The following is a 16,939-nucleotide window of genomic DNA, read 5'->3' as shown; positions in this document are numbered from 1 at the left end:
TGCGTCCATACCATGCGGCAGCTTTTAAATTTGCAAAATACACGGGCATCAGCATTCTTTTACTCAGGGACTTCCAAGGTACCATTCTCAAAACAGTTTCAGATACTATGGGGTAAAACTTGTTACTACAAGTGGAATTAGGTAAAGAACTTTACACGCTCCTAAATGTATTCGCTCCCAACACTAAACATGGCTTCATCACTGATTTGGGTACCCTCTTAGACACGGTAGATGCGAGTCGCTTGATTATTGTAGGTGATTTTAACCTCACTGTACAACCCCATATAGATAATTCATTAGGAGGTGGAGAGGGAGTTTCCACTGGTCTTAAGAGTCTCAGGAAGCTTATTCGGGACAGGGACTTATTGGATATTTGGAGTCACAGACACGTGTCCACACGAGACTATACCTTTTTCTCGCACCCACATGGTTCTTATTCATGCACAGACTACTTCCTGGTAGATAAGCCCCTGAGCCTACAGATACGCCAAACGGACATAGGTTCAATTACTTGGTCAGATCATGCCCCGATTTGGCTAACCGTCCAACTGAGAAATAGACCAGGGTTAAAATATTGGAAATTAAATGATTCTTTATTGGATGACGATACATTCTGTCTGACAATACGGTCGTCGATGGAGGAGTATCAACAATTCAATGGGACAAATGAACACTAAACCATTACGCTGGGTATGTTTAAAAGTCTTTCTTTGAGGCAGATTTATATCCCAGGCCTTGTACCAAAAACATGTGAAACATGCGAAAATTGATGCATTACTATCTGATATATCTCGCTTAGAAAAGCAACATAAAATATCCCAATCAACTAGATTATATTCTCAGCTCCAGAGCGCTCGTAATGATTTGAAAGGCCTGCAGGCGAGTGATATTGCCTATCAGTTACAACTTATACAACAAGAGCATTTCGAGTGGGGCAACAAGGCAGGGCTATGAAAATTGAAGTACCACATTGCGCAAAATCAAATCACGAGAATTAAGGTTTCCGATGGTACCATGATGGACTCTGTGGTGGACATACAGCATAGATTCCAACAATTCTATGGGATGTTGTACGCAGCAGACACCAACATTAAAGCTGAGGCAATTGACGCCTATCTAGCTAAAGTAGATCTGCCCATGCTAACAGATACTGAAAAACAGTCATTTGAAAGTCTCATTACTCATACGGAACTTTCCCAAGCGATAAAAGCCCTTAAGATGAATAAGGCTCCGGGTCTCAACGGATACACGGGTCTATTCTACAGAAAATATGCAGATCAATTGTCTCCTTATTTACTGGCGGCGTATAATGCTCTTCAGGGGGATGCCTCCTTACCACCAGAGGCTAACGTTGCTGGAATCACTATTTTGGCTAAACCTGGGAGTGACCCCTCCGAATGTGGGTCATTCAGACCTATTTCGCTCCTGAATATAGACCTGAAAATTTTAGCTAAAATATTAGCCACTCGACTTAATAGGGTGATGGCTAAATTGACACATCCAGATCAGGCAGGTTTTATTCCTGGGCGGAAGGCCACGGACAACGTCAGGAAAATTATAGACTTATTATGGCAGGTCAAACAAACCTAAAACCCAGCAGTATTAATGGCCGTTGACGCTGAAAAGGCGTTTGACATGGGCCATTGGCAGTTCTTGTTTAAAACTCTAGAGAAGATGAATTTTGGCCCCGAATTCCTGAACTGGCTTCGTAAATTGTATGACAACCCAAGGGCTAGGGTAAAAGTAAACGGGGTATATTCTGACCCATTTCCTATTGGACGAGGCACAAGGAAGGGATGCCCGCTGTCTCTGCTGCTTTTTGTGTTGTTTTTGTAGCCCTTCACTAAAATTAGAGAGGAACAGTCAATAACGGGCATATCAATTGGCGGCATAGATTATAAATTATCCCTATTTGCAGACTATGTATTATTTACCCTGACGAGCCCACAACAATCCTTGGCTGGAGTAGTAAACAAACTCATGGAATGTAGCTCTGTGTCCTGATTTCATTTAAATCTTGATAAATCTGAAGTGCTCAACATTTCGCTGTCCGAAGACCTAGCTACACAACTGAAACAGCAATATCCCTTCAAGTGGGCGGGAACCAAAATAAAGATCTGGAAATCATATTGGGAACTCATTTGCATGACCTATTTAAATTAAATTTTATACCACTGACGGCAAAAATCTTTTGGGAATTGGATCAATGGTCCAATTTACCGGTCACATGGACCGGGAAGATACCAATTTTAAAAATCACTTTCTCCCAAAATTTAATTCTTTTTCAGTCCCTGCCTATTCCCTTTCCCACGGCCTTACTGAAAACTTGGCAGAAGCGTCTCTTCGCTTTCTTATGGAAACGGAGACCACCTCGGGTACCGCACACAATCCTACATAGACAAAAATTGAGAGGTGGGATGGGGGTCCCTAAACTCCAGTGGTACTACGCGGCTGCACAACTAACTGCTATACTATCTTGGCATAAACAAGGAGAATCTCCCCGCTGGGTGGATATTGAACAAGCCTTACTGGGTCCAATTCCACTCAGAGCTCTTATTTGGCAGCCTAGAGCGACATGGAAAATGGGAGGTGTCATCACTCTACCGTTATAAACTACACTACATAATTGGGCTAAATGGAAACATCTGTTTATAGGGAATCGGAAGTATTTTTCCAACACGCATCTATATCGCAACACTAAATTCGTGCCGGGCTGGGATTCTTCTTTATTCCATGTCTGGAGGGCTGGTGGGATACTCACTTTAGGACAACTGTGGGGGACGAATGATGTGCTAGCTTTTCACCGACTCAGGGACATTTATCTGATACCTCCCTCTGCTGAGTATTCCTATATCCAACTTCGTCAATTTATGAAGCGGGAGCACATACCAGAGGACCTTAGGGGAAATCTCAATTTTGAAGGGTGGTGCGATTTCGCTGACCGCATTAAGGGTGGATTATCAAAGATTTATAATATGTTGCAGGGATCTTTGGTGGGACGACCTACATACATTCATAAGTGGGAGGAGGACTTGGGCCACTCACTCACAGATGACGAATGGTATCAGATATTCTATTGCACTAAACTGTGTTCTGTGTCCACTGCTCTCACTGAAAATGGTTATAAAATATTGTTTCGTTGGCATCTCAAGCCTTACAGGCTACATAGAGCCCGCCTCCGTGAGGACACATTCTGTTGGAAGGGCTGCGGGCAGGTGGGTTCTTTTATTCATATGTGGTGGGAATGTCCTAAGGTGAGGAGGCTTTGGCAGGATGTGACTGATATTATACAATGCATTTTGCAAAGGAGGGTAGATTTGTCTCCACTCCATGGTCTTTTAAATATGCCGGTTGAGGGTTCCAAATATAAAAGCTTGTTGATAAATCAATTCTGTATAGGGGCTCGCTGTTTAATGGCGGCCACCTGGAAACAATTCTTGGTTTCATGCCAGGATGTATTACTTCAGAAACTGGATGCCCTGAGTTCCATGTATAAGATAACCGCTCAAAAGCATCGTCATCTGCCCCAGTTCCATCAGATCTGGCGGCCATATGTTGATTGGAGGAGTAGGGTGCAACAAGCAGCTGTATCGTTCAGTGCAAGTTTTACATGTGTACTCATGTATATTGTTTATTAACCATTTTCAATGTATAAAACACATTACATTACAAAAAAAAAAGAAAACTCCAGAATATCTTTAAAGATTGGCTCCAGAGTCTTGGCCTGCGTTTCTTAAAACTAATGCAGCAGGGAATCCTGGTCCTGGACAGAGTTCCCTGGGAAAAGGAGTATAACTAATACTTTGCAGTAGGGAACCAGTGGTCCAGGGGAGAAAAGGAAGCCTAATGAAAGAATACTGCTGAACCATTTCTACATTGTGCTTTTGACTCTGAAGACCTCTAGAAGATTAGCTAAAATATCAGTGAATGGTGTAAAGGCAGCCAACAGATAGTGAAGAACAATGGCTGATTCATTTCTCCTTTCCAAGTTCCTATAAAGATAGTCAACCAGTATGACAAAGGCATTCTCTGTACTGCAACTTGGGCTGAAGACTGATTGGAATAGGTCCAAATTCTTTTGTGTGCAAGCTGGGATAGTTGACATGCTACAGCTCTTTTAGCTTAATCAGAAAATGTAGATTAGAAATTTTGTAATTTTTTTTTTGTCTCACTGTGATCACAACCTCTAGCTCTTGTTAGGGAAAATACCATATTGCAAGTGACCCATGAATCTGAGCTTATCAAAGCCTCAGCACTTTAATTTCATTGAAGATTCCAGAGTTAAGACTGCTGACACTTAGCTTGAACCTGTGAAACCACAACTACTACTTAATATTTCTATAGTGCTACTTGATATACACAGCACTGTAGAAACACATGAGACAGTCCCTGCTCATTAGTGCTTACAGTATAATTAAGATGAACATATAGGTCAACAGACAATTGTTAAAATTAATGAGTCTGAAGGCAAACCAATAGCTTAAGATTTAAAAGCAGCCTCAAAAAGATGGGTTTTTAGATGGGATTTAAACAAAGTGAGAGAGGGCGCATGACCCACCAGATCAGGAAGTATGTTTATTCCAAGCATATGATGCAGCCAAGTGGAATGCACAGAGTCTGGAATTGGCGGAAGGGGAGAGAGGTCGTAGATGGGAGGGTCTTATCTTCGCAGAGATGGTCCCAGAAAACAAATAGGAAGCCGATCCAGTTGGCTGTGCAGTGGTAAAGAAAGCAAAGATCGGTGTATGTAAAAAGCCCTTTATTGAAATTTGCCCGACTCTGGCCGAGTTTCACTCTTTGGTCGAGAGCTGCCTGAGGGGCAACTAGAAACAAATACATAAAATGTTAAAAAATAAACATAACAAATGATAAAATTAATAAACATACATGGGTGTACAAACATAAACAATAATGCAAATCATAACATGTATGTGTGTTGACAACACAATGGAATACAGAAACAATGTAGAGAGAACGCAGGACACAGTCTGTGTGCAGGTAACATTAAATACAAACAATAGTAGTAGAAACAGGTAAGAATGCGCTGGAGTGGATTGACTTGGTGTTAGTATGAACCGCAATGCAATTATTGTGGTTAAAATGTAATAAAGTGCCAGGGAGTAAAGGGTGTTGGATAATAACATAGGAGGTTGTAAAAAATAAAATATAAAAACTGAAATTGGAAATGCTTACTAAATGTGAGCAGGACTTATTGCATGTCTGCAGGGCCGAGGCCACAATGTTTGTGCGTCCACTATTGTATACAATCTTTAGCTCCTATTTAAAATAAAACAAAAATTAAGAACAAATCACCTGTTAAAACAAAATGAAAAAGATGAGATTACAAAATAAAATCTATATAAATAAAAATGTAAATGTTCGTTTGTTCAAAATCTTAAATCTCCGAAAGTTCTTCCCAGATTGCTTTGAAATTTTGACACAACGTTGCATTCGAATACGTGCAAGTTTTTATATACCTATATTATGTAGATGTCATACCTGTGACAGGTAAAAACATGCTTTTTTGGATAAACAGCGCCATCTGTTGGACGTGCAAGCAACACACGCTATCTACAATATAAATGGGCTCTGACCCACGGCCCACAAATGCGCAGTAGAGAGCAGGATAGAGTGAAAGGGGTCTGAGCCTGTCCCTCCGCCACCGGAGAAAGGGGGAGGGAGTTGGGATGGCAGGACCATTACACCTCGCGAGATCCCCCTCTGCCACCGCTGCAGCTCCTACCACCGCCACCGGCCCTTCGTGGTGCTGGGGGGGGGGGGGGGGGGGAAGCAGAGCAAAGACGTAGGAGGAGAGGGGACAAAAATCTCGCCCGTTTTAACGGGCTTAATGGCTTGGACTAAATATTTTATGATTCCATTTCAATGTTTCCGATTGCATTGTTAAATTGAATTTTCATAGATTTCGATTTATTTTCATTTTGATTTAATTATTTCGTGTGACATTGCGTTGGATTTGAGCTGTCGTTTACCATACCGTTCATTTAGTGAGTATAGTTTTTTTCTTTTTTATTTCTAGAATTATGCGGTTTACATCTAGACACGGATTGCTTCTCACATGGACAATTATATGTTGCGTGTTCTAGAGTTGGCAAACCAAACAATCTCTATATCTGCACAGACAATGGAACAAAAAATATTGTTTATCCCAGGACAAGCAGGATGATAGTCCTCACATATGGGTGACGTCACTAACGGAGCCCTAATGCGGGAAAAACGTCTGTCAAAGTTTCTAGAAACTTTTGACTGGCAGCCTGGGGCTACTGAGCATGCCCGACATGCCATGATATTCCCTGCCACAGGGGTCTCACTTCAGTCTTCGTTTTTCCGCGCTGCCATCGACATCGCGGTCATAGGAGCCCTGTGAGGTTTTCCTCACAACTTTGACAACTGTGAGACCCCATTTGGGGTCTCACAGTGATTGTCACCGGACGGTGACAAGGAAATTGATTTCCGATTTACAAATTCCAAAATTTGCATAGACGGCCGTCGATACAGTTATGGCCTCAGGCTTCAAAAAATGCCCAGCCTGTAAACAAGCGATGTCCATAACGGATCCCCATTTAGAATGCGTTCAGTGCCTTGGAGGACAGCATGAGATCTCTTCCTGTCCAGAATGCCAAGAGATGACTCTAAAAGGCAGAAAACTCCGCCAAGAATAAAATGGCACAGCTTTTTCAGATTCAATCGGGGCCTTCCCCGACAACTTCCACAAAATCATCTCTGGTGGGACTTACGAAGAAAATTCTTCTTAAAAAACTACTTCCAGAGGGTTCCGGCGATGCCTCTTCACCAACACCCTCTACTTCATCGAAAAGGTCAGTAACTGAATCGAGGCCAAAACATAAGCACCGACGGCATCGTTCTATCCCACCGCTTCCACCGCCGGAAGAACTGCTCGCTAAGAGACAAAAAACGGCTTCGACTACGGCGACTTCCGTTCCCTCGGTTCCGGCATCGACACCGTCGACGTCAACACTGTCATCGACTTCGATTCCTGACTTGACTACGTTGATCAAACAAATTGTCACCGACGCCTTAAAACAACAAATTCCGGCGCCATCGCCGATGCAGAGACCCATGTCGATGCCGGCGGTATCGCAGAGGATAGAGGTTTCATCGATACCGGCTTCACAGCCAATGCCAACGGTTCCGTCGATGCTGGCGTATACGCCGATGCCAGCGGTATCTTCGATGCCTTCGATTCCGCTGATGTCTACTTCAATACCGATAAGTACATCGATGACGGAGCCTGTTCAGGCATTAATTCCATCGATATCATCGGTGCCTATACCTTTCTCGATGCCTTCGCTGCCACCTCGACCTATAACATCGACACCATCCAGCACATCGATGATTCCTATCTCGATGTTTTCTTTTCTGACATCGATGATGCCATCTACTACACAGTCGATGTCTCTTTATACAATGGCACCATCCATACCTCCTTTACAAAGGAAAACAACTTCCATGCACAAGTCATCGGGAAAATTCAAACATTCTTTACCAAAACCTTCCACTGCAGCTACAGAAACTACTAGCTCAGAAGCAGCATTGCATAACCTTCTCACCAAGAGATACCAAGACCTTCTGGCTTCTTTGCCTGTTATGCCAGGGCAAGAAGAGGAGAAACAGGAAACTTAACCTGACCCACATGCCCCATTACAGGGACCTTCTGGGATACCTCCACCCCAAAAGCCTACACCTCCTCCATATCAAACTCCAACTTCTGATACCTGGTCTGACACCGCATCTGAGCCCTCATCAGAAGACTTTGTCTGACCCCTCTCCACCTCAGTCCAAGAAACAGTCACCTCCAGAGGACCTTTCATTTTCATCCTTCATCCAGGAGATGTCAGAGTCTATACCTTTTCAACTACAAGCTGAAAAAGATGAGGCAACAGACCCTGGAAATTCTACAGTTTGTAGATCCCCCTAAGCACAATCTGGCCATCCCTATCCATGAAGTGCTACTACAACTCCAGCAGAGAATTTGGGAACATCCCTGCACAACTCCTGCAGTTAATAAAAGGGTAGATTCTACCTATCTCGTACAATCAGCACCAGGGTATGAGAAAAATCAACTTCCTCACAATTCCCTTGTAGTTGAATCTGCACAAAAGAAATCTCGCAGGACCAGAACCCATGCCTCAATTCCTCCAGGAAAGGACAATAGGTTTTTAGATCAGATGGGTAGGAAAATCTATCAAGGAGCCATGCTAAACTCAAAGATTTCAGCATACCAACTTTATATGACTCAACACCAGAGAAATCTCTGGAAGCAAATTGAAGAATTTGTACCTTCTCTGCCTCAACAACACCAAGATGCAGCACAAAACATTATTCAAAAAGGCTTAGACGTAGGGAAGCACGAGGTCAGAGCCGCCTATGATGCCTTTGAAACATCTTCAAGAACAGCAGCATCAGGCATTAGTGCCAGAAGGTGGGCCTGGCTCAAGGCCTCTGATTTAAGGCCAGAAGTCCAGGACAAACTGGTTGACCTTCTCTGCCAGGGAGATAATCTGTTTGGTACCAAGGTTCAGGACGCTGTGGCTCAGCTTCGAGAGCACTCGGAGACTCTAAAGCAACTCTCAATGCTACCTCATGACTCTGCAATGCACACAAGTCGCAGACCACCACGTAGGGAGGCAAAACATCCTTTTTACAGACCAAAAAGATACTATCCTCCCACATCTAGAACAAGACCTCCAAGGTCTCAACAAAGACCTCAACAGAGACAACAGCGGTCTGCGAGGGCCCAACCAGCTCCTCAGACAGGACCTGCCTCAGGTTTTTGAAACACAATTCAGAGAACAAGGCCTATATTCCAATCCCCAAACCACCTTACCAGTTGGAGGAAGAATATCCCATTTCTACAAGGAGTGGACATCAATAACATCCGATTATTGGGTCCTCTCGATAATACATCAAGGCTATCGCCTCGACTTCACATCACTCCCTCAGGAGTTTCCACCACATTATTCCCATCACAATCACATACTTCAATTACAAACAGAATTATCCGCTCTTCTGAAAGCAAGAGCTGTGGAGCAAGTACCACACAGTCAGAAGGGCAGAGGATTCTATTCCCGGTATTTCCTCATTCCAAAGAAAACCGGAGGACTACGTCCCATCCTAGATCTCAGAAATCTCAACAAATTCTTAAAAAAGAAACGTTCAGGATGGTTTCTCTAGGCACCATGCTTCCACTTCTGCAAAAGGGAGATTGGCTTTGTTCTCTGGATCTTCAAGATGCTTATACACACATTCCTATATTCCCTCCTCATCGCAAGTATCTGCGTTTCACAGTAGGACACCAGCATTTCCAATACAGAGTGTTGCCATTCGGCCTCGCTTCAGCTCCCAGAGTGTTCACCAAATGCCTGGCAGTGATAGCAGCACACTTACACAAACAAGGTGTTCATGTCTTTCCTTATCTCGACGATTGGCTCATCAAAAGTCAATCACAGCAAGGAGCAGTAACCTCTCTACATCACACAATAGCTGTACTTCACAAAATGGGATTCCTCATCAATTATCAGAAATCCCACACTACTCCTTCTCATCTACTCCAATTCATAGGAGCAGAATTAAACACAACCACTGCACAGGCTTTTCTACCCGAAATCGTCCAGACACACTGTCCCTGTTGGCACACTCAATTTCCTTACAACAGCAAGCGACAGCCCATCAGTTTCTTACCTTACTAGGCCACATGGCCTCCACAGTTCATGTCACTCCTATGGCACGACTCGCCATGAGAGTAACCCAATGGACTCTACGATCACAATGGATCCAAGCCATTCAACCATTACATTATCCAATTCAAGTAACCCACCAACTACGCTCATCACTGCGATGGTGGACAGCCAAGGACAATTTACGCAAGGGCCTACCCTTCCAGAAACCAGTTCCTCAGATAACATTAACTACAGATGCATCCACCTTGGGTTGGGGAGCTCACATAAACACTCTCCAAACTCAAGGGACTTGGACAAAACTCGAAGCCACATTTCAAATCAATTTTCTAGAACTTCGAGCTATACGTTATGCGCTACATGCGTTCAAGGACTGCCTTTCACACAAGACTGTTCTGATCCAGACAGACAATACAGTAGCCATGTGGTACATCAACAGGGAGGTACGGGTTCGTATCTCCTTTGTCAAGAAGCTGCACAGATTTGGGCTTGGGCTTTGCATCACTCAATGTTCCTACAGGCCACTTATCTAGCAGGGATTCACAATGTACTAGCAGATCGACTCAGTCGTCAGTTCCAACCACACGAGTGGGCCTTTGATCATTCAGTAGCGACCAGGCTATTCCAGAGTTGGGGACAACCAATAATAGACCTGTTTGCGTCACATCTGAATCACAAAGTGGACAACTTCTGTTCTCTACACAAACAGAAGAACCAGCCGGCCAAGGACGCCTTTGCTCGCCCTTGGAACTCAGGCCTACTATACGCGTATCCCCAATACCGCTTATAACAAAAACTCTAGTGAAGCTACAACAAGACAAAGGGACCATGATACTCATAGCCCCATACTGGCCTCGACAAGTATGGTTTCCCACACTGCTAGACCTATCAGTCAGGGATCCAATTCGCCTGGGAGTAGCTCCTAATCTCATAACTCAGTATCAGGGTCGGTTGCACCATACCAACCTTCAATCCCTATCCCTGACGGCATGGATGTTGAAAGCTTGATCTTACAACCACTCAATCTTTCAACCACTGTTTCTCAAGTGCTTATAGCTTCATGCAAACCTTCCACAAGAAAGAATTATTCTTTCAAATGGAAAAGGTTCACTTTGTGGTGCAGACAGAACCATATTGATCCTTTCAATTGCCCCACTACTTCTCTTCTAGACTATTTATACCATCTTTCAGACTCTGGTCTTCAGACTTCATCAATAAGAGTACATTTGAGTGCAATCTCAGCTTACCATAACAAGATGGGAGATGCACCTATATCCACACAACCTCTTGTCAGTAGGTTTATGAGAGGTCTAACTCACCTTAAACCACCAATTCGGCCTCCAGTCACAGAATGGGATCTGAATCTGGTTTTAACAGCATTAATGCATTCTCCTTTCGAACCCATACATTCTTGTGATCTCAAATTTCTCACATGGAAGACTATCTTCCTCATAGCCATTACATCAGCTAGAAGAGTTAGTGAGTTACAAGCACTTGTCACATATGAACCTTATACAAAGTTTCTACATGACAGAGTGGTTCTCCGTACACACCCAAAATTCCTTCCCAATGTAGTTACGAAATTCCACTTAAATCATAGTTCTACCCACATTCTTTCCAAGGCCTCACTCTCACCAAGGGGAAAGAGCTTTACATACTTTGGACTGTAAACGTGCATTGTCCTTTTATTTAAATCGCACTACATCCCTCAGACAATCAAATCAGCTTTTTGTTTCCTATGATCCAAATAAACCAGGTAAAGCAGTGGGTAAACATACTCTATCCAACTGGTTAGCAGATTTCATACAATTTTCCTATGAAAAAGCAGGCCTTCCTCTTCAAGGGCGAGTAAAGGCACATTCAGTAAGAGCAATGTCAACCTCAGTAGCACATTTTCGTTCAGTGCCAATCCTTGACATATGTAAAGCAGCAGCATGGAGTTCCCTTCACACCTTTGCAGCTCATTACTGTTTGGACAAGCAAGGACGAGAAGATTCAGCCTATGGACAAACTGTGTTACAGAACTTGTTTCCAGTATAATCCCAACTCCTTCTACAACCAACCTGCTGTTATCTTCGGCTGACTCATTTCCTACATACCACATCATTGCTACATCATGGACAATGACTCAGCCTCTAGCTTGCTAATCACCCATATGTGAGGACTATCATCCTGCTTGTCCTGGGATAAAGCAAAATTGCTTACCTTGTAATAGGTGTTATCCCAGGACAGCAGGATGTAGTCCTCACAGAACCCACCCGCCACCCCGCGGAGTTGGGCATTCACGCCTTTATTTTATTTTGCTAAAGCTTATTGCTACATACGAGACTTAAGTGAGACCCCTGTGGCAGGGAATATCATGGCAAGCCGGGCATGCTCAGTAGCCCCAGGCTGCCAGTCAAAAGTTTCTAGAAACTTTGACAGAAGTTTTTCCCGCATTAGGGCGCCGTTAGTGATGTCACCCATATGTGAGAACTACATCCTGCTGTCCTGGGATAACACCTATTACAAGGTAAGCAAATTTGCTATACCCACAAGCATTGTGAAATTAATCATATTCGAAACGTGCGCTTTCTCTTTTCTTTCTTTTCCATTTAACCAGACTGAGCCACAGCAACGCATGGCCGGGTACAGCTAGTAACAAAAAATGAAAAGAATAAAATTAGCATAAAAAATGAACCAAAATAAGAACTGAATACCCAATGTAACTTAAATAAAAATGTATCTGAAACTGTTTGTCAATATAAATGAGTGACAGAGTGTAAACCGTACAGTGTGAAGATTATCATAATAAGTGGGACCTTATTTAGATGTGCCAGTTTACCTGTTCTTTTAAACATGTAATAATGACATGTAGCACCAAATGTGAAGAACACTTCATTCAATTTTTATCCTCAAAGCACTGATAGGATATATGAGACTAAAAATACAAAAGAAGTCATTCCAAAATGTAAAGCTACATGTCAACAGACTGTGTTTAATTTAAAAATGTTGACTAGCTACAAATACCGTATGGAAACTGACCTGATGGTCTGTGAATATACTTAAAACGATATTTTAGAAAACTCAAAAACTAGACCAAAACGAATAGAAAATTATAACTAGCATACTGATAAAAAATGAATGAAAAGAAAAGCAAACTGCCACTGCCAAATCAAAACTTAGCATCAGTGGTATGACTGCAGAACCACTATGAATACATGTCTCAATTCAATCGATCCTAATACACAAGCAATTTTTTTTATAAAAACAAAGAGTGCTGAAATTTGCCTGCAGCGACTGTTTCTAATTTTGGTGCGAGACTCTCTATAAATCCCTGCCTGGCGTTTTTTACTATCGATTTGCGGCCGAACCGGCAATGACGCACACCGCAGGTATGCGACTGAATCGAAGCTGTTGACATCCGTCAGATGGTAGGCAGAGCTCAGCGCTCTGATTTTGGCAATTTTTTTAAATACATTTGTGCATCTTGACTAATTGCAATTGATTAGGTGCGGCATACATTCATGGGTATTCAGTGGTTCTCTACTGATGTTTAGGTTTGACTCGGCATTGGCAGCTCGTTTTTCTTTTCATGTGTTTATACATTTGTGGGTGATTTTTCCTTTCTAATTAAGATTCACAATAGGTAAACCGGTGACAGCAACTGGTTTCAATTTTGGCGTGCAGTTATCCATATATTGCGAGTTATTTTATAGAAGTCTACCTGACGTATCTCACCTTTAATTTGAATACCACAGGTATGCTTTTGGACTTACTTTTGATATTCATCAGTTGGCAGGCAAATTTCAGCACTCTGTTTTTGTTTTTATAAAAAAATTCCTTGCGTATTAGGATCGATTGAATTGAGACACGTATTTATAGTGGTTCTGCAGTCTTACCACTGATGCTAAGTTTTGATTTGGCAGTGGCAGTTTGCTTTTCTTTTCTTTTCATTTTTTATCAGTATGCTAGTTATAATTTTCTATCTGTTTTGGTCTGGTTTTTGAGTTGTTTTCTAAAATATCGTTAAGTATATTCACAGACCATCATGTCAGTTTCCATACGGTATTTGTAGCTAGTCAATATTTTTAAATTACACAGTCTGTTGACATGTAGCTTTACATTTTGGAATGACTTTTCTTTTGTATTTTTAGTCTCATATATCCTATCAGTGCTTTGAGGATAAAAATTGAATGAAGTGTTCTTCACATTTGGTGCTACATGTCATTACTACATGTTTCAAAGAACAGGTAAACTGGCACATCTGAATAAGGTCCCCACTTATTATGATCTTCACACTGTACAGTTTACACTCTGTCACTCATTTATATTGACAAATAGTTTCAGATACTTTTTTATTTAAGTTACATTGGGTATTCAGTTCTTATTTTGGTTCATTTTTTTGTTAATTTTATCCTTTTCATTTTTTATTTATTTTATTTTGTGATCTCATCTTTTTCATTTTGTTTTACCAGGCGATTTGTTCTTAATTTCTGTTTTATTTTAAATAGGAACTAAAACTTGTATAACCATAGTGGACGCACAAACATTGTGGCTTGGGCCCTGCAGGCATGCAATAAGTCCTGCTCACATTTAGTAAGCATTTCCAATTTCAGTTTTTATATATTTTTTTTATTTTTTACAACCTCCTGTGTTATGATCCAAAACACTTTACTCCCTGGCACTTTATTACATTTTAACCACAATAATTGCATTGCGGTTCATATTAACACCAAGTCAATCCTCTCCAGCGCATTGTTACCTGTTTCTACTACTATTGTTTGTATTTAATGTGACCTGCACACAGACTGTGTCCTGCGTTCTTTGTCTACATCGTTTCTGTATTTCATTGTGTTGTCCGCACACATACATGTTACGATTTGCATTATTTTTGATGTTTGTACACCCATGTTTGTTTATTAATTTTATCATTTGTTTGTGTTTATTTTTTAACATTTTATATATTTGTTTCTAGTTTTCCCTGAGGCAGCTCTCGACCAAAGAGCGAAACACGGCCAGAGTCAGGCAAATTTCAATAAAGGGCTTTTTACATACACCGATCTTTGATTTTCTTTATCTTAGCAGAGTGCATGGGGGGAGGGGCGTAGAGGCAGACCATATTCCTAATCCTTTTGGCTGCAAATTGATCAAATGAGGAAATTTTAAATAGATCAATATCAGTTATAAGCCCAGAGTTTTCTAGTCTACTTCTTGTTTGTTTTATCTGTGGTCTCTATATGTCATTCTTTGCAAATTCATTTTTTTTCTGAAGAATTTATAAAAAGAAGAGCAGGATGGTTGTGTAAAGGTCAGATAGTTATAAGGGTAGAATCCCACAATTAAGTTATTACCAGAGTTGAATGCTTAAAGCATATATCTCTGTAACCCAGGGTGAGTGGTAATTTCTGGTCCATTTGGATTGTTCCACAGGATTGTTAGGGTTTATAATATAGTAGTGATGGCAGAAAAGACCAAATGGTCCATCTAGTCTGCCCAGCAAGCTTCTTATGGTAGTAACTGCCACTCCGTGCTGGTTAGCCCCATGTTTCTGTTAACGGCAGTAATTACTGCTCTTTGCAGATTACTCCCCTTGTTTCTGTAGAGAGTAGTAACAAGTTTGGCTAGTATGCAAGTGAGATAACAGGCTACAACTAAACAGGCAAGGCCAGCTATTTTAAGATGTTTGACTAAGAGTAAATTTCTTGCTCATATTAAATGTCTGATGTTAGTGAGTTAACTTGCCCATGTTGGGAGATATGGGATGACCTGGTCTTCTTACTGCATGATGACAAGATATAGTCAGTATTGTTTCAGACCTAACTGCCACAGCCTCTGGACAATTCTGTTTTGTCTGCCTGGTCCATGGCAGGGTTACTTGAGATTGCATGTCGTTAGATGTTGAAGGACCTGAATCACTGTTAGAGGGAAGAGTCCTGACAGTTGTCTTGGCATTGATCAGTGACCTCTGGCACAATCAGGGTTTTCTATCTGGGCTAGCTAGGCCCTGGTGTGCCAGTAGACTGGTAACCCCTAGTGTGGTCATGTTATGGCCCAGTGGTCTGTTGACTTTGCTTGAATATGCTTGGCTGCTGGTAGGATGCAGCCAAGGTATAACTTTCTCACAGGACAAGCAGGATCATAGTCCTCACATATGGGTGACATCACAGGATGGAGCCCAATCACGGAACACTTTTGTCAAAGTTTCTAGAACTTTGACTGGCAACTACTGGGCAAGCCCAGATGGTACTAACCCTGGAACCAGCAGGGGTCCCCCTTCAGTCTTCTTTTTTCCATGCAGCAGTAGCCATGCGGGTTAAGGAGCTCTTAGAGATTCCTGACAGAATTACTTCAAACCTTAATACCCCACAGGGTTCTTCCTCTTGAATTTTTTACTTTCGCGGTACTCCAGTAAGTTTTTACCCAATTCCGGTTGATTCCCATCTAGTTTGGCCCTTGTGGCCTACTGGCTGTCGACCGTACCGCGGCTCAATTTTTTCAAAGGCCATGGTATCAGGGTTCCGTCTGTGCCCTGACTGCACTTGCACCATGTCCATCACAGACCCCCATAAAGTCTGTGTAATGTGCTTAGGGTGTGAGCATGATGTCCTGACTTACACCAAATGTGCCTTAATGACACCAAAATGTTGCAAAACCAGAATGGAGAAGATGGAACTTCTCTTTTGGTCTCAAACTCCGCCGTCCATAGCTTAGATGTCGTCCGAACCGGCACCGTCCATGTCGTGCCTGTATCTGGTACCGGCCGGTGACCGTCCAGCGTTGACGACTTCCCGGCCATCGACTAACTCTGCTCCCCCTCAGGATCGAGGGGATCATAGAGAGAAACTTCGGCATCGACACCGAAAGCCTTGGACCATCGACGAAGGCAAATCATCGACCTTGCCATCATCCGAGCTGCCATGGAAGAAACCCCGTCCAGAAAAGGCATCGACCCTTTCTGAGACCAGGTCACCGAGGCTTCCATTACCCTGGGACGGGTAATGGAAGCCGCAACTCCGCCCTTAACTGTGGTCCCTCCGGCTATGCCTCTGCCTCCTTCTCCCCTTCCGGAACTGGGGCTGATTGCTCCAGGTCTCCGTGAAGAGCTGGACCGGATGGTTCAGGAGGCCATCGACAAGGCGATGCACAGATTCCAGGTTCCTCCGATGCTGAAACTGGTGCCGATTGTGGAACAGACCACTGATCCCATTCCGGCAGCATTGGCACCACTGCTTTTGAGGATG

The 16,939-nt window shown here is 42.6% G+C and overlaps 1 protein-coding gene across 3 annotated transcripts in view; it reads left to right on the top strand.

Moving 5' to 3' along the window:
* Positions 1-16,939, top strand: part of CEP192 (centrosomal protein 192) — a 1,292,743-nt gene that overhangs the window by 323,749 nt on the left and 952,055 nt on the right. The gene's annotated exons all lie outside the window — the stretch shown is intronic.

The sequence above is a fragment of the Rhinatrema bivittatum genome, chromosome 2 (genome assembly GCF_901001135.1).
Source record: "Rhinatrema bivittatum chromosome 2, aRhiBiv1.1, whole genome shotgun sequence".
Taxonomy (NCBI): Eukaryota; Metazoa; Chordata; class Amphibia; order Gymnophiona; family Rhinatrematidae; genus Rhinatrema; species Rhinatrema bivittatum.
This window is presented reverse-complemented; position numbering and strand designations above follow the sequence as displayed.